Genomic DNA, 23108 nt, shown 5'->3' on the forward strand with positions numbered 1-23108 from the left:
AAAAGACCCATTTTGTTGCATTTCCCCATTCTTGTTTTTAAAAGAAAAAATCCCAAGCCCTACATATGGCTTGTATTGAACTTTTACATTTGAATTAAAGATTGTTAAACATAAAAAAAAAGAAAATACACACAAAAATCAACTAGAGTCTATTCAATAATTACCAATAAAGGAAACATAACTGTTAAATCTATTTTGAAAGGACATAAAACCCATCAAAATATATAGAAATAATTTTTCAAAAAGTGCTCGAACCCTACATGTAAAACAAAATGATTGCTCCTACATTGGCCAGGTGACTTATAACAAAAGCTGTCCTGGAATAGGTAAAAGGAAGATGGTCTTTTTCAGTCAGTAACCTGGACCAATCACTTGGTATTCAAATAGAAAAAATTAATGTTGATTTTTAAATAGATAATAGAAAAGACCTAAATATTTCTGGAAGTATATATAACAGAGCATCATCATGATTTGGTTCAAGTATGATTTCTTGTCTTTTGGGGAGCATATGTTTGTAGTTGATAATAATTACAACACTTCTCAACCTTCTCCTTTTTCATTTCCCCTCCATTTCACAGTTCCCTTCCAGATCAGCCACTTTCTACTTAGTAGTTCTTGTAATTTCCTATGGTCTATTATTTTGCACAAAGATTTTTAGGCAAAACAAAAGTATACAAACCACAAAGAAAAAACACTTGTAAACTAAACCATATTAAAATGAAAGGCTATATTTACAAAAGTTACCATTAAAAGAATTAAAAGGCAAGCTACAGAAAAAAGAACATATTTAGAATATATGCTAGTAGCTGATACGGAATTCATATCTTTTTTTAGGAATTCATATCATATATATATATATATATATATATATATATATATCCTCTAACGAAGAAAAGGACAATAATCACTATTTAAAAACCAGGAAATGTACATACATGAACATTTCAAAAGTATTTCCAAAGGGTGACTACATTCATGAAAGGGTGCTCAGCATCATTAATAATCAGGCAAATAAAACCACCAGGTATTCTATTCCCCCTAAAATGTCTATATAGAAAAATACCTGCACCCTACATTGGCATGTTTTAAAAACTAACACAATGTTTCATTTATACAAATGGGAGTAGGCTTCTGGAACATGTTTGTTGTGTGTAGATCTTCTCAATACCCTTTTTTAAGAACAGACAGATTGAGCAGGACTATGATTATTACTAATATTCTTTGGTACCACAAATCAAACTCCAGACCTTGTGCTTACCAGGCAGGTGCTTGTGCCGCTGAGCTACATCCCCAGAACACAATGATTATTTTTAAAACACAGCAAAATGACTAAACTACCTTCAGAAAATGTTTGGCCATAAAAGGCAGACACCACACTACAGTGATGCACTCACAGCCACGCTCACAGCAGCACAATTCACAGCAACTACATCCTGGAAGCCTCCCACATGTCCACCAACAGACGAGTAAACAAAGGAAGTGCAGCATTTATACAGAACGGAGTACTATGCTTAGATAAAGAAGGATAAATTTGAGGCACTTGTAGGAAAATGGGTACACATTGAGAACATAATGTTAAGTGAAATAAATCAGACAAACAAATTCAATATCACAGTTTCTCTTATGAAGTCAAAATATAAATAGAAACAAAAAGAAACAAAGAGATCTTTTGCAGAGGGAAGGGGAAAAACAGAAGTAGCAGGGGATGAAATAAGAATTAAGGTGTGTTATGTACACATACCAGCTTGACACAAAGAGTGTAATCATTATGCACTGCAAACATGTACCAATTAAAAAAATTAAATTGAAGGGATAAAAAAACAAGCAGATCCAATAGTCATCAACATGGCAGGAAATTACTCCCACAAATCACTCGCCTCATTCTGCAGGCATATCTATGTCAAAAATATCATACAAAACAAATAGTAAACTCCTAGTAACATACCATATGAATATGTTTCCATAGCATAGACATGTATACAAGGAATATTATAGCACTGCTTATACAAGTAAAAATTTTAAAGAATCAAAATATACATTCATATCATGGTACAGATTCTTACAGATTTACCACAAAAAAACAGCCACAATATATATTAAAAGCAAAAAGAAAACTTTAAGAATATTGTGTACTATATGAGTTTGGAAAAAATCTGAAAGAAAATATATCTAATTGCCAACTATCTACAATAGAGGTTAGAAATTATCCTTTGTAGGCCAGATCTGGTGATGCTTTGGCTATAAAGTGTCACTGGAATACGACCATGCTTGTGTGCTTAAGCATTATCCACGGCTGCTTTCAAATCACAATACTACGGTGGGGCGAGGAGCTGTCACAGATCTTAGGTCCTACAAACCTTCAAGCACTGTTTGGTCCTGCACTAAAAAAGGACCATACACAGCTTGAATGTAAAGCTTTAATTCTCTTCCTCATGTTTCTCTATTCTTTGAAGTTTTACAGAAAGCAACAATTCTTTTTTTTTTTTTTTTTCCCCAGACCTGGGGATTGAACTCAAGCCCTTGTGCTTATCAGGCAAGCACTTATTCTACTAAGCTATCTCCTCAGCCCCGAAAGCAAGAATTTTAAAGAGGAAAACAGAAAATTCTTTAGAAGAAAAAATCTTTCTGGTTTTCTACTCAGTTTTTAAAATCTCTATTAATATTATACGCACTGTAATTATTTGACTACATATCTGTGAGATCTATTTCAAAACCATCTCCCACCTACTTTAGGAGTTAATAATATGTTTCTCCACAATTGTGAGGTGCTATCATGACAGCATTTTTCAACTGCTATCAAACTATACATTTAGATGTTAGAGATTTTAAAAAATCCCTAATGGAAGTTTTCAAACAGCTAATGAATAACTTCCTCCAAGTGTAAAGACAGAGAACACAAAGGCTTGCAAGACCACAGATGTGAAATACTAGTTTGTGTTTCTTAGTTTCTCTCTGGGGACCTAAAACCACACTGTGAACTTAACATCAATACATTGCCTCAAAGCACCCAAACATTAATAGAATTGATCAGTCAATGGCACACCATTCTTCCATTCCATTCTGAGTTATTCTAGTGTCCTCCCTCTTTTCTACCACCTTCCTCCAGGCCTCTAATCAATCAGAAGGTCTTGTCAATATTTCCTCTGTAATATATCCAGATTAAATTTATGCTATTTCATAACCGATACTATTAAAATCAAGGCTTCATCATTTCATCATTAGACCTGATTAAGTCTTCTAAGTGCTTTCTCTGATCTTTCAACATTTTTGTCCCTCTATCTTTAAAACCATTCTCAAACAACTACTCAACAATTGTTAACACTATAAAGACAAGAAAGCTAGCACCAGAGATGAGCCATCCTAACATCATATTTGGAGAAAGAGAGAATAGGCTCCCTTTATAGTTTGCCACTATGAATGCTCACATCACATGCTGCACAGGCCCAGCCCACAGTGACCTCTACTCAGTCATTGCCTTAGGTGATTCTGGCTCCTTCTGCTGAAACTAGGCATAATCAAGTACATACTCTGTACAATCTCTCACAAATAGGGTATGTTAAAGAAAAACAGGATTGCCTTTCCTCAATTAGGTTACTTTACACAACAAAGGTGATAGGACAGTCATTGTGGTTCCCTGGTTAATGTGTTAAAGATCTGCATTAGCACAGTGAAACATTCTGCCACCACTTCTCATTAGCCTTGGAAAAGTGATCTAGTATGGTGTGGAAGACCCTATGACAAGGAAGTGCAGGCAGCAGAAAAGCTGCTAATGTTCAATATCAGTGGTCACTGCCACCAACAAATGGGAACCTTACTCTTAGAACTATAAAAAACTGAATTCTGCCAAGAACCACATGAGTTTCAGAGCTCTAAGCTTTGGAGACAGATGGAACTTGGCCATGGCCTTTACTGCAGACTTGGAAATCCCTAAGCAGAAGATCCAGCTAACCTGAGCCCAGACTCCTGACCCACAGGGATTGTAACATGGTCAACACATTCTGTTTCACACTGCTTTATTCTGGAGGTGGGGCTTTACTGGATATTGAATCTAGTGCCTTCACACTGAGCTATTCCTCTAGCATTTTTTTGATCTTTTATTCTGACACAGGGCCTTAACCTCCAGCATACTAAGGTTACAGCCTCACACCATCCCAGCTATTATGCAGTGACATCTATAGCACTTGTTTATACAACAACAGATAAATAAGTACAATTAGTACATAATAACGTGTCCTGATTGATTAATTGTGATATCAACTTGAAAGTGTTAATACCTAGTAGATTTACAGAGTTCTGGGTATGCCTGTGGATAATTAATATGGAAGCCACAAATTGAGTTGAGAAGGCCCACTGTGGACAGGGTGCCACCAACCAATAGGCTTGTAGCCTGAACGGAATAAAAACAGAAAGAAGAAGGAAAACTGCCCTTTGGCCTCTTTGGAGGAGCTCTGGTCTTCACCACTGCCCAGAGGACATTGCTCTCTGCATTCAGTCTTCTAACGCAGACCCCTCTACCTTCCCTGGTGCACCTGCATGCACCAGAATCTGCAGTGAGCTCCTCCCACTATTTTTAGACTTGATGCTCTGGCTATCCAGAGAGCAGATGGCCATTTTGCATTCTGCCACCCCGACTCCACAGGCAGCCACTGTAAGCCTACTTTCTAAATCCTTTATAAAGAAATATTTAAATCTGTTCCTCTAGTAAACTTTAACTAATACCTATGTTGTTAACATAGTTGTACTAAACTTGATCATTAAGAGCTACTCAAGATGAAAAAGTTTCAAAGAGGATTAAAGCATAAAGATGGGCTTTATGTTCATAAGACCTGGAAAAATCAATCTAGACAAGAATATGAACAAAGCTAAGAGGAAAAAAAAATTTTGAAAAGAATCAAAATACCCCTTGCTGCCTATTATTTTTCAAAATGTCCACAGAAAGTGATATATAAGACAATTTTCTATCTTAACATTTTATTCATTTTTCTGGTAATTAGCATAAGAAATCTAAGTTATTAAAAATCATGTAATGTTTTAATAATTTAACAACAGATGAAAATGTCCTCAATCTCTTTTCTGGCCAGTTTTTAGAATAGGCCACTAACATTAGCACTTTATGTTCCTATCTTTTAAAATTTTTCTACGCTTAAGTAAACATGTACAGTATTTATATGCATTATTTATGTAATAATTATATGTATATTATATTAGTATTTCTGTTTGTGCACAGAAATACTATTAAAACCTAAGAATTCACGGTGTATGAACCACCACCATTGACATACACTGTTACACAGGACAGCCATGAAGTGTTCCTGTGATGGTATGCACCATAATTTATTAAAATAGTCCCTTACTCAGAAATACTTCTTTCTTTCTCTACTGATGGCTAGCACAATCACTACTTACCCAGGCACTAAATCTAGACACACTATTCATATATCATCCTTCTTCATTGTCCCCACATCTAATACACTAAGCTATCTATTCATATCTCTTTAATAAATCTAAAAGTTGTTCAGCTCTTTAACATTTTGCACTCCCTTTAAGATGCTCAGTATCAATGATTATTCTAGAATTCTCCAACCTAAATCTTTTCCATTAGTTTATTATTTTGTAGATCTTTCCTCAGGGTCATCTTTCTAAAATGAAGATCTGTATACTTTATGGCATACTATATGGTCATCACTATATACTTTAAAAGTCTTAGCCACCTTCCCATGATTTGCAAAGGATACTGAATACCTTCCCATAGCTTAAAAGCCAGGTTCATAGTTACTAAAGCTTTATACTATAAGCACTGTAGGCCAGGAACTGCCTTCTGAAACATTACACTCTGCTTTTTCCCCCCCTCCTCTGTTCCTGCTGTGCCCATATCCAGGAATAATGTAACTTCAGATTTTACCTTGCCTACCTTATCAGTCCTTCAAAGCCACACTTCTAAGTCAACTTCACTACAAAACATCTGATCTACACCTGGTTTCCCTTTATACAATTAATCCCTGACCAAAACACTGATATTTCTTTTTTTTTTTTTAATTTTATTTTATTTATGTGTGTGTGTGTGTGTGTGTGTGTGTGTGTGTGTGTGTCCAGCTCAGCCCACCAGGGGTGGGCTGGCATGTGGTGCTGGGGGATTGAACCGCGGTCCCTGTGATTTGCTAAGCTTGTTCTAAGTAGGTGCTTTAGACCACTGAGCCATCTCACCAGCCCCACACTGATGTTTCTTACAGAGTATTTATTACATTGTATCACTGTATATAACAAAATCTCAATAATTTATTTTCAGATCTATTTAGTTTACAAATGTATTGCTCCAGACTTCATAGACCACAGAACTGCTGGTAGCAAATGTACAAACATATCACCTGCATGTTACTATGTTTTTCTTTTAAGATAAAGGATGTTAATGTATGGCTTGTTTTCTGTAAAATAAAAATTTACTATCTGGTTTTACCTGCAGTACTAGCACTTTGCAATACATAAGTGGGTTCTGTGTTGCAGTTTGTCCCTGAGTTCCTGAAACCTTCACCATCACTGATATAGGATACTGCCATGGTCTTTGATAGTGCTGAGCAGTGCTTGCAAAGATGAACTGTAAGGACACACTTCCACCAGGCACTTCTAAGCTACTTTTTTTTAGAATATAAGCCACATGAAAACATCCACAGAATTTAATGAAAGAAGACATTTTCATTATATATAAATGCTCAAATAACTGTAAAAAGTAGCCTATGATTCTTAGAAGGTGTTCTTCTCTGGTCTTTTTCAACAATGTATAATGCTTTCTTGGTTTTTATCCTACCTCCCTGCTTCTTCACTACCCCCTTTGCTACATCTTCCTTCTCTGTATGAATGGGGCCCAGTTTTATTTTATCTCATCTAAATTATCTAGTCTTTCAGCTTTAAGGCTAACCTACATGCTACTCCTTCCAAAGTTTGTAAGGGTTATCTCTAACCCTATTTTTTTTAAATCCTTAAAATGTACTTTCATAAGTTGATGTTCTATTATTGCTCCATTTCTCAGAAAAACTCCAAATTTAAGATAGTGGGATAAATCAAATATGGTACACCAAAAAAAGATGCACAGCATAACTATCTAAGATAGGCAAGGCTAAGAGCTACTGTCAAAGCTTCAGTATACAGCAACCCTATTCCCAAGATTGTATCAAGAAAAGCTGTGAACAGCAACATCATCAACCCAAAAATGTCATTTCTGGGATGTCCTTACCCAAGGAAAAGATGGAGGCAAGTTAACACAAGATTTTTTTAAAGATATACTAAAATGAAAATCTCTAAGAGAAGATGTTTTTAGTACATGAAAGGGTAATATACAGGATTTAACAGAACCGTGCATAGGCCGTCTGCGGCCTCTGTGGGCATCTGCCTGGATTCTCACCTGGGAGCCAATGGAGCAATGGGGCTAACGGCATTGGAAGAGGTTTGGGTTTTGTGGTATATTCAGCAGTGTCTCTGGGTGTGAGGGCTGTAGAAAGCAAATAAAACACAATGGACAAAAAACAAAACAAAACCTGGAATGCTCAAGATCAATGGGACTCTAAGGAATCATGCTGTCATGGCCCCCCCCCCACCCTTCAACAATCCATTATATTTGAAATTTCAGGAGTGTGTCACACAGAACCAATTAAACAAACCACACAGAATTTGTTATATATCAGCCCTCCCTTGCCCTCTGCCCCAAGCATACCCCCTTAGAGTAGTACAAGCAAGAAAGATCTAACTATTGGGAAGAATTCCTAATACTTTTTAAGGTAGAATTCTGGCTAGTCCAAGAGGGTTCCTTCTTTTAAGGATTTCAAGAAACTAGACATTGCAACTTTATTAATACTGGTACGCTTGTTTGGAGCAAATTCAGCTCCAGTAGGTTGGATGGTTGAAAGCAGGAGGGATCCCACCAATTGCCCCAATTCCTTCCATCGTAGCAGCCTGGCCAAAGAATTCACTTGTTGGTGGTGTCAACCCCAAGGTTCCACCAGGCATCATAGTGGCAGGTCCTGCAGGAGCTGGGGTACCAGCGGGCACCGGAGCAGGGGCATGGCGCCTCTATTGTTTATGCCCATAGCACCTCCCATAGCCATCTGGCCCATCCATATCTCTTGTTCTCACACATCACAGAAGGTTCCCTTGAATCCTTCCTGCTGTCACCGCCTCATCTCTTCTTGTTGCTGCTGCATTTCTTCTTCACAGTGCCTAAGCTCCTCTTCCTGCCTGAGCTCCAGTTGCTTTCGTTTTTGGACCTCTTGGTTATACAGCTCATACATTCTCCTAAGTTCTTCTTGGTGTCTCATCAAATCCTGCCTCATCAGCATAACGTGGTGCTCATGGCAAGCAGCCTCCATCTCCATCTCCAGTTTCTCATGGGCTTCCTTGATGTTGTGGTCCACTTGATCCTGCTGCTGCTTCTCCATCTGAGTGAGTGCCTTCCAGTGCATGGCATATTCATATTCAAAGGAGCCAGGCTGTGCAAGTCGAGGTAGCTGCTCTCACTCCTTGTGAAACTGCTGGTTCTTTATAACAAGCTTTTCTGGAAGTGCTTCTTCGTCATCTAACTGGTCCATAGGCTCCACAGTCACACGTCAAGGAAATGTGGTTAGTAGGAAAGACTCTTCACTGCATCTGTCCAGAGCTTTCTGTACAGCTGGCTTCCTTAAAAACTCAACAATGCCTTTTCCCGAGGTCCTTCCTCAATCATCCACAATGACTACAGCCCTTTCTATCTGGCCAAACACAGAAAAACCTTCTTCCGGTAGTGCACTGGACATGTACTAAGGACAGTTTCGGGCTGTAAAGAATGCAATATGGCAGGCAAAGCACAAAGGTAGTTCTTTTTTCACTTTGGCAATCTCTGCAAGGGTTCATGTTTCCAAGCAGATAAAGCCAAAGCTTTTATCCTTATGAATGAAAACTTCTCCTGCTTTCCCATATTTCTCAACTAGTTTCCTCATTTCCTCCTCAGTGATATCAGAGGGAGGATTGCCCACAAAAAGGCGGCTACATTGGGTAAATGTCTTCTCTCCTAGTTTCCTAAAATTCTTCAGGTCAACGGTCAAACCTTCATTTTGGCTACTGGCCTGTTGCCCATTTGCAGGCATTGGTGGCGGCTGCTGTTGCTGCTGTGGCTGAGACTGCTGCTGCTGCTGCGGCTGCAGCTGCTGGGGCAGCGGCAGCTGCTGCGGCGGCAGCAGCTGCTGCTGCTGCTGGTGCTGCTGCTGGTGCTGCTGCTGGTGCTGCTGGTGCTGGTGCTGCTGCTGCTGCTGGTGCTGCTGGTGCTGCTGGTGGTAGTGCTGCTGGTGCTGGTGCTGGTGCTGCTGCTGGTGCTAGTGCTGCTGGTGCTGGTGCTGGTGCTGCTGCTGGTGCTAGTGCTGCTGGTGCTGGTGCTGGTGCTGGTGGTGGTGGTGGTGGTGCTGCTGCTGCTGCTGGTGATGCTGCTGCTGCTGGTGATGCTGCTGATGCTTCCTTGGAGTATGGTTCTGCTTCTCCAAGTTAAAGATCTTAATTGCTCTGCATTTTTATATTCTCAACTTGACTGAAGATAGCAAAGTGCCTCCAGTCCTAACTTCAACTTCACCAGTACCAACAGTCCTCTCCGCAGAGTAATGGCAATGCTACCCAGGATCCACCGTCCCAAGAAAACTCTAACCCTATTTTTGATACTCTGCATTTCTTGCTCATGTAGTCAACTGCCAAACTAAAATCACCAATTGGATATCCAATGGTGTTCCAAATTTACTCTTCCAAAGCAGCAATCTTGATTTTACCTACCCACCAAAAAGACTTCTTTCCTTACCATGACCTAAGCTTTTCCAGCGGGATAAACAGCACAGATGTCCACTCAAATACACTGTAAAGGAAGTTCTTGAGTGTAAGTTCTACCAATTCAACTATTAGATATATCACATATCCGTTTCTCTGATCCCAATTGATGGCACATCATTCTAGGCTTCGATAACCTTTTCCCTGGACTATATCAGGAACATCTTCATTAGTTTGACCATTTCTCAACCTAAACATTGGCACTACCATAATTAATTCCTCTAAAACCATATCACAGTGTTAGCAGGAAAAAAAGATGCAAAAGAATGAAGCTGGTTTCTTATTTCTAAGTTCAAAATGTTTACATCTCTCCAAATTCAGTTTGAGATGTCATCTCCAATGCAATACTACTAAAAGCAGGGACCTATGGAAATGCAAATGCAAAAACACAAACTACATGGATACTGAACGTGTCTCTACCTTAAAGGATATAATCAGCAGAATAAAAAGACAGCTCACAGAATAGGAGAAAGCACTTAAAAACTGTATGTATAATAAGGAGTTAATAACAAGAATACACAGCCAGGTACAATGATGCATGCCTAGAGTCCCAACCACTTGGGGACTTCCGTTCAGGGGTTTAAGGCCAACTTGAGCATATATCAAGACCCCATTTCAATATACAAAAAACAAAAACAATAATCCAATAGAAAATGGGGTAAAATAATGAGTATACATATCTCCAGAGAAGACCTAAAAGTGGCTACTAAGCAACTTAAAAAGATTCACATCATCATCAATCATTAGAAAAATAGAAATCAAAACCAAAATGAGATACCAACTCACACTTATTACGATGATTACTATTCCAAATGAAAAACATAAACAAAACTAAATAGAAAATAAATTTGGCAAGGAGGTAAAAAATTGGAATCTATCTGCTGGAGAAAATGTAAAATAGTGCAACTACTAAGGAAAACAATATGCAGTTCCTTAAAAATTGAAAATAAAATTAAACTCTGATCCAGCAGCTCCACTTCTAAATATATACTCCAAAGAATTGAAAATAGAGACTCAAACAGATACCTGTGTTCATAACTGCTTTACCCACAACCCAACTGTCACCCATAGATGAATGGGTAAAAAAAGTGGCATATATTGAGAGGCCCAGACTTACAATTTTTTTAGTTTTATGATGATGTAAAAATATTATGTTTTCAGTGGTAGCTATAAATTTTTAATTTTTCTATTTTCCTAGGCTAGTAATATGATGTGTAAGGTTTACATCTAGATGTCTTTTGAAAGCCTCATACACTCATAGGTGTGGCTTTAGGAGGGTGACTGGTGTGATACTGTTCCCCCACTGCTGGGCCTATAACTGAATGTGATGTTGAGAGGTGAAGCCTGGTAGGAAGAGATGGTCAACTAGAGGCCTGTCCTGGAAGGCATATCTCTTTCCCTCCTGCTTTGATCTCAGTCTGCTTTCTGCTGCCACGCCATACAGGGTGTGGCTCCCCTCTGATGTCCCTCTCTCATACTATCCTGGCTTGGAGCCTGCAGACTATGGACTGAAACCTCTACAAACTATGAGCTAAATAAGCCTTTTCCCTTTTAACTTATAGGTGCTGAGTATTGTAACTAAGATGTGAGGGAGAGTATACCCCCTCTTACAGAAGCTGGGCAGCCACACCCTGTCATCTACACTATCACGAGGATGAACAGGCACACTAGTCCATGTTCTGTGTTGCTGCTATACTATGATGTTTGGTAGGTTAAATGTGCTAAATATATTTTCAAATTACAACTATTGCTCTAAAACTAAAACTTATGATCTAAAACTAAAACTTATGATGGATTTAACAGGGTATAATCACCACCATAAGTTGAGAAGCATCTGTATATGGAATGGAATATTATTCAGACTTGAAACAAAATTCTGACATAGGCTACAATGGAGATGAACTTAATGAAGATAGATACCTTGGACATCAAAAAAAAAAAAAAAGAAAAGAAAAAGAAAGAAAGAAAAAAGAAAACCATACTGTATGACTCTACTTGTATCAAGTGCCTAGAATAGTCAAATACACCTAAACCAAAAAAATAGTAGTTACCGGGAGCCATGAGGAAAGATAGGGAGTCATTGTTTAATGAGAATAGGGATTCTATCCTGTAAGATGAAAGAACTGTGATGACTGTATAATAATGTAAATGTATTTAACACTGTTAAATTTATACTTGGTCCTACCTGGCACATTGCTAAGTCACCTGGTTAGACTCCTTAGCTTCTCAAGTTGACACAATTTATCAATCATTACAACTTTAAACCAGTTATTATAAACTTCATGTTAAGTGTATTTTGCCATAATTTCAAAATATATTTTTAAAAAGAGCATTTAAATTAAATGTTGACTCACAAGTCTTACCGTGACACTCCATTATCTAAAACTCTGCAACACATTTCTCTCAACCCAGGTACAGTGTCTTACATTGCCCAGGCTGGATTGAAACTTCCAAACCTCCTGCCTTGTCCTCTTAAGTAGATGGGATTACAGGCCTACATCATTGAGCATGGATCTACAATGTATTTGTACTAAACAGAATTAAATCTAAATTTCTTAGCACAGGATACAGGAAATTATATGATCTTAAAACTGAATAGTTCCCTGATATATACAAACCTGCATACTCTCTTGCTAGTTTTGTTCCAGCCATGCTGGCTATCAATGTGTTTTAATGCAATACATTTACTGTTCACTTCTTTAGATCTTTGTAATTGCTATTCCCTCGCCTTAAAATGTTGAATTAAGTGAATCTTCTTTACAAGTGTTGTTTGGTTTTGTTTACTGCTATTTGTGTTCAATTTAGGAGTGGAAGGGATAATGGGGATTGAACCCAGCCCTCTGCACTGAGCAGCATCCCTGCTCATTCATATTTTTTTAATTTTTTGAGACAGGGTTTCATTATGTTACCCAGGATGCAGCTGAACTCATGATCCTCCTGACTCAGCTTCTGCAAGAGCTGGGATTACAGGCATGTGTTAACATGCCTGGCTTCACAAGTCTTTCCTAAGCATCCCACACTCCTGCTTTTACATTCATAACATTATTGCTTTGTTTTCCTCTAAGAAGTATTAGTATTATGCAAACTGAACTTTCTTTCCTTTGCTTGCATGTTTATTATTATCCACACACAATACACAGTTAAATCCTCAGGCTATACAACAGTACTTAACACAAGGAACATATTCAATGATTACATAGTGAATGAATGATAGAAAGTATCATAAATCACATTCAAATCTTTTTTAGCTTTCCTTTATATCTAAAACCTACTACTTAAGACTTAATTGCTTAAGACTTCCTCTCTTCCAAGAAAGGTTCTGCTGTTTTATCCCACAAAAACTTCATTTTAAGTCCAGGGATGTAGCTCAGCAGTGCAACACCTGCCTAGCAAGCATGAGGCCCTAAATTCAATTCCTGGCTCCAAAACAGAAAAACAAAATCCATTTCATATCAGTCTGACGCCTAATGTTCATTGTATGTATAACATATGTTACACTTGCTTATATTATAGCTGATAAAATGCTACTGATATCTTATGTATATTATTCTATTTTTTCTATTTGGTAACAACATATATGTTCTACTTAGTCTTTTTAAACCAAACACAGCATCTAAGAGTATTACTCAAACAGGCTGCATTCAATCATTATTTGATAAATGGACAGTTAGTGGCAGTCACTAACTGTCTGAACAGTTAGTGGCAGTCACTTAAAACAGTGATGGCAAACCTTTTAGAGTGAGTACCCAAACTGAAAGCCAAAGCCCACTCACTTACTTATCACAAAGTGCCAACACTGTAATTAAACCTCAAAACTACAGATTTAGTTTAGAAAAATAACTCATATAGTAATATCTTTTATTTAAAAGAAAAACAACTCATGTGCCATAGGTTTACCACCACTGTCCTACAACTTTTAAGTTAGGAAAAATTACACCACAAATTTAAGTTTAAAATGTTTACATTTCATGATACAAATTTACTACCATCTACAAAAGTATACTGCAAAAATTAAAATACATTTACAGTATTTAATAATAACAATAATCACAGAAAAGGGTAAACATTTCCATTACAATTTACAAAATGGTTTTAAATCACTATTTCAGAAGCCCTTCATTATATACCTTTTATTTTAAATATGACTTTTCATTCATTAAGGAAAGTATGAAAATGACTACATAAACTAAGATGCCTTATTTTGCTTTTCTAAAGAGATCATTTTTCCCTGCCTATATGTCTGTTTTCCTAAATTTCTCAACTGTACCATTTCTTTCAAAGAATTAAAGGTAAATGAAGCTACCTTTAATTGTACTAAGCAGTCTCAAAATACTGAGTTTACTATAAACTAGATGGAATCTTTCAATGCAGAGCACAAAATGATTCACAAATTTTAATGTTAAGAAGAAAAGCTATGTATAATTTATACCTACAATGTAAGGAGAAAGAAAAAAAATCACTTGTGTCAGCTGTAGGAAATAAACAGCCCTATCAAGTGACCAACTAAAAAAGATTCACACTAAAGGCTCAATAAATAACGGTAATGATGACAACCACCTCCCATAACTACATTACAGCCCATTGTCCACATCTGATTATACTCGTCTAGACCTTGGGTAAGCACATACACACATTTTCACCAGAGTTTTCCAATATTACTGCTCTGTTTCCTGGGTTTTCTATGACAGCCATTAGCAGCAACTGTCAGATTTTAACTACAAAACACAACCATGATGGGAAAGGAAAGTTATACTTTCCTGAGTCCTAATAATTGAATACGTGAAAGTAATATTTTTGAATTAACAATCCTTGTAACAATGCAATTACTGTATCACAAACTTATACTAATAAACAAAATTCACTACAAAGAATGATCACTGATCAATTGGAGGAGTGGGGTCCAAAAAATTTTTCAGTAATATGAGAACAAATATCAAGATTTATAAATTAATATAATTATTAATCTTATCATGAAGAATTATTTCCTGTGTGAGTAATATAGTTCAGTGACAGAGTGCCTACCTAGCAAGCACAAGGTCCTGAGTTCTAATCCCAGTACCAAAAAAAAAAAAAAGATGTCCTATCTATATACCTACCTCCCCATTCAGACAAGTCTCTGCCTCTGTATCTTGTCTCTCTACCCTCTTCTCTAACAGAATATTCAGCAATTCAAACTCCCTAAACTGATATCTCTCAAGTTCTTCATTGAATTAAAGTGTTCAGTAATAACTCTGAATAAAAGACTTACAAATCATAGAACATACAAGCCTATCTGTAGGGTTAGTCTGATCAACAAAAAGTATTTAATTTTTTTAAATTTCTAAGCGGCTTCCTACAATTTAAAGCTAACCTAGATCCTTCTCAATTGAAAGCTAAGCCAAATAGTATCCACTTCTACTGGAAATCCCTACCTTTGATTAGGGAGACTATAGTGTATCTACATTTTTTATTAAAGATAGATGAATATAGCAAAAACTCCATAAAATTATTTTTCCCAAGAATATAAAAGCTCTAGGGCCAGTCAAATAGCTCAGTGGATTAAAGTGCACAGGCGCAGGGGCCATGGGTCCAATCCCAGGTCTGTTGAGCCAGCCCTGCCCCCAGGGCGTGCTGACACAGCAACTGAGACTAGGCGTGGTGGCACATGCCTGTAATAGCAGCTCTTGGGAATCTGTAAACAGATGGATCACTACAAGTCCGATCCAGTAGTGAGACCCTGAACACCCTGTAGACCCTTCCCTAAAATACAAAAAAAAAAAAAAAAAAAAAAGCTCTATAATTTCATACAATCTACTATGTCATACTTAACACCAACCTGTTTTTCCAACTTGTTCTATATAAAACCCACAATTATATATTTTAAAATAACTCTTAGTAATACAGAGGCTACATGGCAGCAAAAAGGCCAGTAGTAAGTGGATATATTCTAGATCAAAGAATTTCTGAGCACTCTGTAATAATATATTCTTAAAAATGCCCACAGAAAAAGAAAGAGATTTATAGGTACCAAAGAAAACACTAAGGGAAATAGCTTGGCCGGCTCCCAAATAGGAATTCATCTTAGGAGTCCTCTGTTGTAAAATATCTACAACTTTCTATTTTCATTGATAGTGGTATTTCCTTAGGAATTCATCCATTTAGATTCTATCAAGTTTAATCACCCTGTTTAAAAGTGCAATGTATTCTATCTCACATTGCACCTCTCAGTCTCTGTGTTCTGACTTTCTCAGTACTATTAATAGCCTTCAAACACATACCAATTTTTTCTTTATTATATTTATTTACCTATCAAATAAAACCCTGTCAGAAGTGCCAAGGTCTCTTCTGTCCAATCCTGAACCCCTAGAGCATAAACTATAGACTAGCAATATAACTGGTATCCACAAATATTTGCTCCATCTGCATTTTACTTCCATGTAACTTTCACAGACTTAGCTGTCTTTCTTTCTTCTACCATTATTTATCTTCTTTTTTTAATCTAACTTAGTAAATGATTCAATTTAGATATAAGCCCAAAATTATAAACATTAGGTCTTTCTCAGAAAAGCCAAATAGCAAATCATGTTATATAAAGCCTAATATAAAACACTAAAATCTAGTGGAATTTAACATTTTCAGGGGTGTAAAAAAAAGAACACAGTACAATTGTTTTACATTAATAAGAACAAAGCAAGCTTAAAAACTAACCATGGAAAAATCATGTAAATAAAAATTCTACTCCATATATAAAATCTGTTAAAGGAGAAATGTTGAATTAATTACAAATTGTTGCCAAAGATCAAAAATTAAAAAAAAAAAATTGATCACACGACTGCCTTAAATCAAAATACAAAAAATAAGTATGTATATTTTAATTAATAGAAAAAAATTCTGATCCTCTTTGAAAAGTTACCAACCCTTCAAAAATGATAAACATTAAATAGCTGAATTTTAAGAGGGCAGAAAAGCAGATGCCTCTATTTAAACTATCCACACAAACTTCTACACCAATTCAATCTAGGACTGTAGTAGACAAATGAAGAAATTATTTAATTAATCTTTGGCAATAACATCTGATTCTACCCCCCAAAAAATATGATCATAATCAAACAATTGCATATAAAATTTCACTGGAGTGGCCAGGGAAACAGCTCAGTAGAATAAACGGCTGCCTGGCAAGCACAGGGTCCTGAGTTCAATCCTACATATCACAAAAAAATAAAATTACATAAAGCACCTTTCTATACGTAAATTAAACCTTTAACCAGAAATCTTTTTTTTTTTTTTTTTGGTGCCAGGGATCGAACTCAGAACCTTGCTTTCTAGGCAGGTACTTATGCCACTAAGCTACCTCCCCAGCCCCTAACCGGAAATCTTAGGGTTCTCTAGATAACACTCCAAGCTTTCCAAGAAAAAAAAAAAATCACTAGGTCAAATTTGTCTTCTGTTTGGTACAGATAATAATATATTCTAGCCACAACTTTATTTAAGAACAATACATATCATTGTATTTTCACTAAGATACAACCCAGATGTAAAACACCAATGATACAAACAAGGGAACTGGAGTAAAATGAAACGTGTTTCCGCTTCTCTCCTATCCTCCCTTTTTCATTTTCACTTTCCTTTCCATTCATGTTTCTTCTCAAGCATTCCAGAGATATTTGTTAGAAATCTTGCTATTTACAGAAGTGAAGAAAAATGCTGCAGCTGCTAAATGAATGCTCAGAGAGCAAAAATGCAATTTAAGCAGTTGAATTTTGAAGAGACAGACAAGTGGATTAGTATCAAAACATTATGTCCTTTATGAGGGTTATTTACATATTCAGATACAAGTCTGAGTTATTGCTGTAATAAGCGGGTAGTGAGCACCTCTTGAGGATAATTAAGGGATGTATCCAACAGTGTGTGGGATAATCTGCTTTTTTGTGTGATTTCCAAGCATGAGGAAAAGAGAATACTCAGATGTAACAGTAAAACCCTATGAGGTTATATATAAGTATTCAAAATATATTTTGGTAAACTATACCCAACAGAATAATTACTGATTATTTCAATCATGTTTTTAAATATTAAAAATTTAAAATCAGAAATTAAATCTTAAGAATTTTTGACAAAATCATACCTATAAACTAGGACCCATGGCCCATTACTTGCCACATTAATATTTTTAAATTGTACTAGAAAAAAAGTGTGTTTGTTTTACTTTAAAATATAAATAGGCAGTGTGCAGTGCCAGCCCCACCCCCGGGGTGCCGAGAGAGCAACTGAGACTGAGCGTGGTGGCGCGCTCCTACACAGGAGGAACACTACGTGTGTAGTGGGACCCTGAAGTCCCTGTACTAAATTACATTTAAAAATACGTAAATCAAAACAAAACATAAACAAAGCCTAGCACAGTGGTACATGCCTGCAATCCCAGCACCTGCAAAGCAGAGACAGAAGGATCACTATGAGTTTGAGGCCAGTCTGAGCTACTTAAAGAGCTCAACACCAGCCTGAAGTGCATAGCAAGACCCTGTCTCAAAAACAAAAAACGTGTGTGTGGGTGTGTATACACATGTACATGCACACATAATGAGAAACTCAGGAAATTAGCGACAAGTTAACTTAGGATTCCTTTATGTTTTAAGCAATAATACCTATTGATAGGGAATTTGCACTAATTTTTTAATATTATAATATAAAACAAAACCAGGACCACTCAAACGCATAAAATATATGGATGATCAGTACTTATCTAATGCATCATTCCTTCTACAAGACACTAAGCAAATGGGCCGGGGAGATGGCTCAGTAGAATAACCACTTATCTGGCAAGTGCAAGGTCCTGAGTTCAATCCCCAGTACCGCAAAAAAAAAAAAAAGTCACTAAGCAAAACAGAAGTCTGAACCATCAGCAAATTATTACAACTTACACTGAGTAACATCTTCTAGTGTACCTACCTGGGTCACAGCCACCTAGAATAACATCAGATGATTAAAATACTCTATAAGATATTGGTTGAGGGGATCATAAGCAGGCAGACAGAAAAAAAATGAGGCATCCTAGCTGCCAGACCTATTTCCATCAGGAAAACTATAACCAATACTGTGTCAAGATACTAAATTTCATTCAAATCCCCAAGAATAGCAGGAATAAGAAAAATAACAGAAACAAAACCAAATGATAAGGCTTGTAAGATTCATTGATAAAGAATGAACTTTAAACTAGAAATAGCAGTGGTAATGGATTATTTTAATTAAATATATTTTCCAATTCAACTCACTTCAATCAAATACATTTTCTTTAAATTTTTTATTTATTTATCTATTTATTTATTTGACAAAGGGTCTCCTTCTATAGCTCAGACTTGTAGGATTTTTTCTTGTGGGGGAAGGCAGGGGGACTGGCTCCCACTGCCTTAAGGGCTGGTCTGGTACAGCATGTGGAGCTAGGGACTGAACCTCAGTCCCCTGCACCTGACTGGGTTTGCTCACGCAGGTACTTTAAACAATTGAGCTAACTCACAAGCCCCTTGAGCTCAGACTTGCAGTGATCCTCCTGTCTCAGCCTCCCCAGCACCAGGATTACAGGAGTGCGTCACCACACCCGGTTTCGTTCCGGGGCCAGCACAGTATGGGGTACCAAGGATGGAACCTGGGTCCTTGCACTTACCAGGCAGATGCTTAGACCATTGCACTACCTCCCCAGCCCCTCAAATACATTTTAAGGTAAAGAAAATAGTGACAAACACAAAGCCAATCAAGTGCAAAACTAAACCAAGGGGCTGGGGAGATAGCTCAGTAGAGTAAGTGCTTGCCTGGCAAGTGCAGGGTCCTGAGTTCTATCCCCAATACCATAAAACAAAAAAAAAAAAAAAAAAAGGAAATAAACTAAATCAAGTAAGCGTGAGACATACAATAATTAGATCTCATTTGAAGTTAGTATAACATAAAACCTCAGATTTCATCCAAGAGTGTAAGAGGCAAAGGTATTTTCTTAGAATGTGGAAATAAAAGGCAGTTTCAAGAATTTAAGAATATAAATTTGCTTATTAATCTTTCAAAAACAATTTCAGATCAATTATACGCTTAGATATCAATATATTTAAAAAATAGGGTCAGCCAAATAGATCAGCGGATGAAAGCACCTGCTCAGGCAGACACAGAGGCTGGGAGTTCAATCCCTGGCCTGCCCCAGGGACATCCTGAAGACATGCAACTGAGACTGGGAGTGGTGACACGTGCCTGTAATCCCAGCTCGTGGGAGGCTGAACACAAGTGGATCACTAGGAGTCCAATCTATGTAGTGAGACCCTTTAGACCCTATAGACCCAATTCTAAAATACAAAAATAAATAAATAAAAATAAAAAGTAAAAAGAGTAAGGATGATAATGATTTATGATATCCTAAATTATGCATAAAGAAAAATATAATTCAGAGTTAATAATGTCCTTAATTATAAAATGATTAGATTTAATTTTTAATTGGAATTTATTATTATATTTTTTCCTCTTGGAAAAAACATCAAAGGTATAAAATGTGATCATATCAGCAGCTATTAAATGTTTCAGCTCTATAAGATAATTTTAAAGTAAAATGTTATTCAAAAAAATCAATGATTAATTCAAAACTATAAAGTCAATGTATTTATAAAGCATCTTCTTAAATATGCAAGTTAAGGGAAACATTTCTACAAAGCAACAATTACTTATGTCTGACCTAAGTAATTGATTTGCTAATGATACCCTTCAAGTCTGATAACCTTATGCTATAGTCTGTCTATAAAGGTCTACATGTTATTTACACTAATAAAACATTAATCAAGGACCAAATTTACAGCAGCTACTCTATAAATGAGGTCAAAGCAGGTCAGACTTACATAATAAGAAAAAAAAAAAAAAGATTGGTCTTTCAAGTGAAAAGAAATATCCTTATTAGTAGTCTGTTTGCCCTTGGGATTAACTCTAGAGGATGAACACTCCAAATTACTTCACAAATACATCCATTTCTACATAGACTCATTTAACCTCAATATATTGAATATATAAGGACAACCAAACTTACTGATTATAAAAAATAGGCCACTGATTTGTTCTCTTAAATATATAGTATCCTCTAAAGAAAGAACAAAATTTCAAACACTAGATCCACTATTTTATTAGTAAGCCTGGTTTTCCTTTCAGCACTATTTCTTTCAAACACTTAGTGGTTTCTTCAAGCTGAGCACAGAAGAGAATCTCTGACCAAAGGAGGCTAACAAATTCAAGCAAAGTAAACAACTAATAGTAAAAAGCAGACATTTATGACAAGTATAACAGATGATATGAAAAAATGCTATTTGAGTAGCTATTTTCCCAACAATACCAGTTAGAAACTACAGATACAGATATCTGAAAAAAACCCAAACCTCATTTCTTCTGAAAATAGTTTTTATTGTAAAAATTTATTATAGATTTTTTTTGTGTGAAACCAGGGATTGAACTAAGGCCCTTGCACTTGCCAGGCAAGCACTTATTCTACTGAGCTATTATAGATTTTGATACTAACACTTAAATACTTATTATTAAGTTAACTCTATAAAACACATTTATGAAAATAGAATGTCAGTTTTATGAGAAAAATCAATGAGTTAAATCAAGTATCAGGTCCTGTGAGATAGCTCAGTGGTCTAAAGCACCTGCTTAGGCAAGCTTAGGCAGGCACAGGGGACTGTGACAGGATCCCCGCACCACATGCCGCACCATCCCCACCCTCCGGGCGGGCTGATCTGGACAAAACATAAACAATAAATAAAATATTAAAGCAATATATTAGTAGAAGAAAATATTTTACAAAACTGTCCAAGTATTTCTTTAGGGATATAACCATAAACAACAGACAGGGGACATGTCCTTCTAAAACAAGTCACAGGTTAGACTAGGGGACAAAGACGAACATCTGGAGGGAGTAAATGATACAAGAAAAAACTATAAAGTGAGGTAAAAGTAACCTAAATAGAAGCTACATGGAAAATTTCTTTGAGTGACATCTGAATTGGACCAGACACCCAAAGATCTTCAGAAAATAAAGAAATCAAAAAATTCTCTTCAAAAAAAAAAGTATACAATTGGACACTATTAACAGGCTGAGGCAGGAGAGTCACATGAGTTTGAGACCAGCCTGTACTACACAGTAAGTTCAAGAACTACATAATGAGACCTTGTCTCAGAAAATAAAAAGCAAAACAAAATTAAAGGGAAAACAAGATGACAGTGGCTATATACACCGAGCATAAAAAAAAAAAAAAATCTGTTTCAAATAATCAACTGGAAATGTTATTACTTAAAAACAAAATAGCAAACAAACAAAAAGCACTGCAGGGGACTTTACCAGTCTATTTGTGATGGCCAATAAAGAATTAGTGAAGTTGAAATAAAATTTTCCTAACTGAAGAAGTGATACAAAAGACTGAAGACAAAGCAACATCTCAAAGGCTGCCAACACTTGTGGATTAGGGATCCTGATATAGAAGTATGATTAACAAAAAAAAAAAGCACAGAAGAAAAAGACGCAGGATAGGAGGAAAGAAGAGAATGATGGAATGATATAAAAAGTAATGCTTAAACATTATCTTTATGAAAAATACTACCTATGGATTACAGAAGTTCAAAGTGTTCTAGCAAGATAAACAATGCCTCAAACCAGAAAAGGTTCTTAATTGTTCTGACAACTGTGACATTTAATCTACTTATAAATTAAGAAGTTGGCCTGATAGTTTCAAAGCTACTCACATAACATATGAGAACTCAGGTCAGAGATAAATTACAGGTTTTTATTTTCAGTAGTAGCAGTTATTAGACTCTTAATTTGTGCCAGTACCTCTAAGCCTCTCAGTACCCACAAAAGAACATAGGTCCAGGAGATGTCTATAGATACAACAAAATGTAGTACAAGAGAAGAACCTTCAGCTTCCGGCACTTGGATCTTTTCTGGTGACCCTACAGTATAAAGACGGAAGGCCCTGCCAACCTTTACCTCAGAGAGAACATTTTTATTATAATATTACTATTCTATTTCCAAAGCTGTGTGCTATATAATCATCCTTGAAATGATTATGCAGAACAAAGGCATTTAGTACATCTACTTACAAAACATGCAGAAATGTAAAGAAACAATAGATAATCAGTTCCAAACAAATACAAAGGAAAGCCCATAAACTGAAAAAAAAAAAAAAAAACTGTGTAAAGCAGCAGGGGAAAAGTGTTCCTCAAATACAGGTTAACAATATGATTTAAAGTTCAGTTTATATCAACAAACATGAAGGTTACATAAT

General features: G+C 36.4%; 1 protein-coding gene and 1 pseudogene across 4 annotated transcripts in view; both read right to left on the reverse strand.

The window, feature by feature from the left end:
- Positions 1 to 23108, reverse strand: part of Lrba (LPS responsive beige-like anchor protein) — a 752085-nt gene that overhangs the window by 433610 nt on the left and 295367 nt on the right. The window lies entirely within an intron of this gene.
- On the reverse strand, positions 7782 to 9515 carry LOC105743132 (annotated as a pseudogene).

Source organism: Octodon degus, unplaced genomic scaffold, assembly GCF_000260255.1.
Source record: "Octodon degus isolate 3935 unplaced genomic scaffold, OctDeg1.0 scaffold00101, whole genome shotgun sequence".
NCBI lineage: Eukaryota > Metazoa > Chordata > Mammalia > Rodentia > Octodontidae > Octodon > Octodon degus.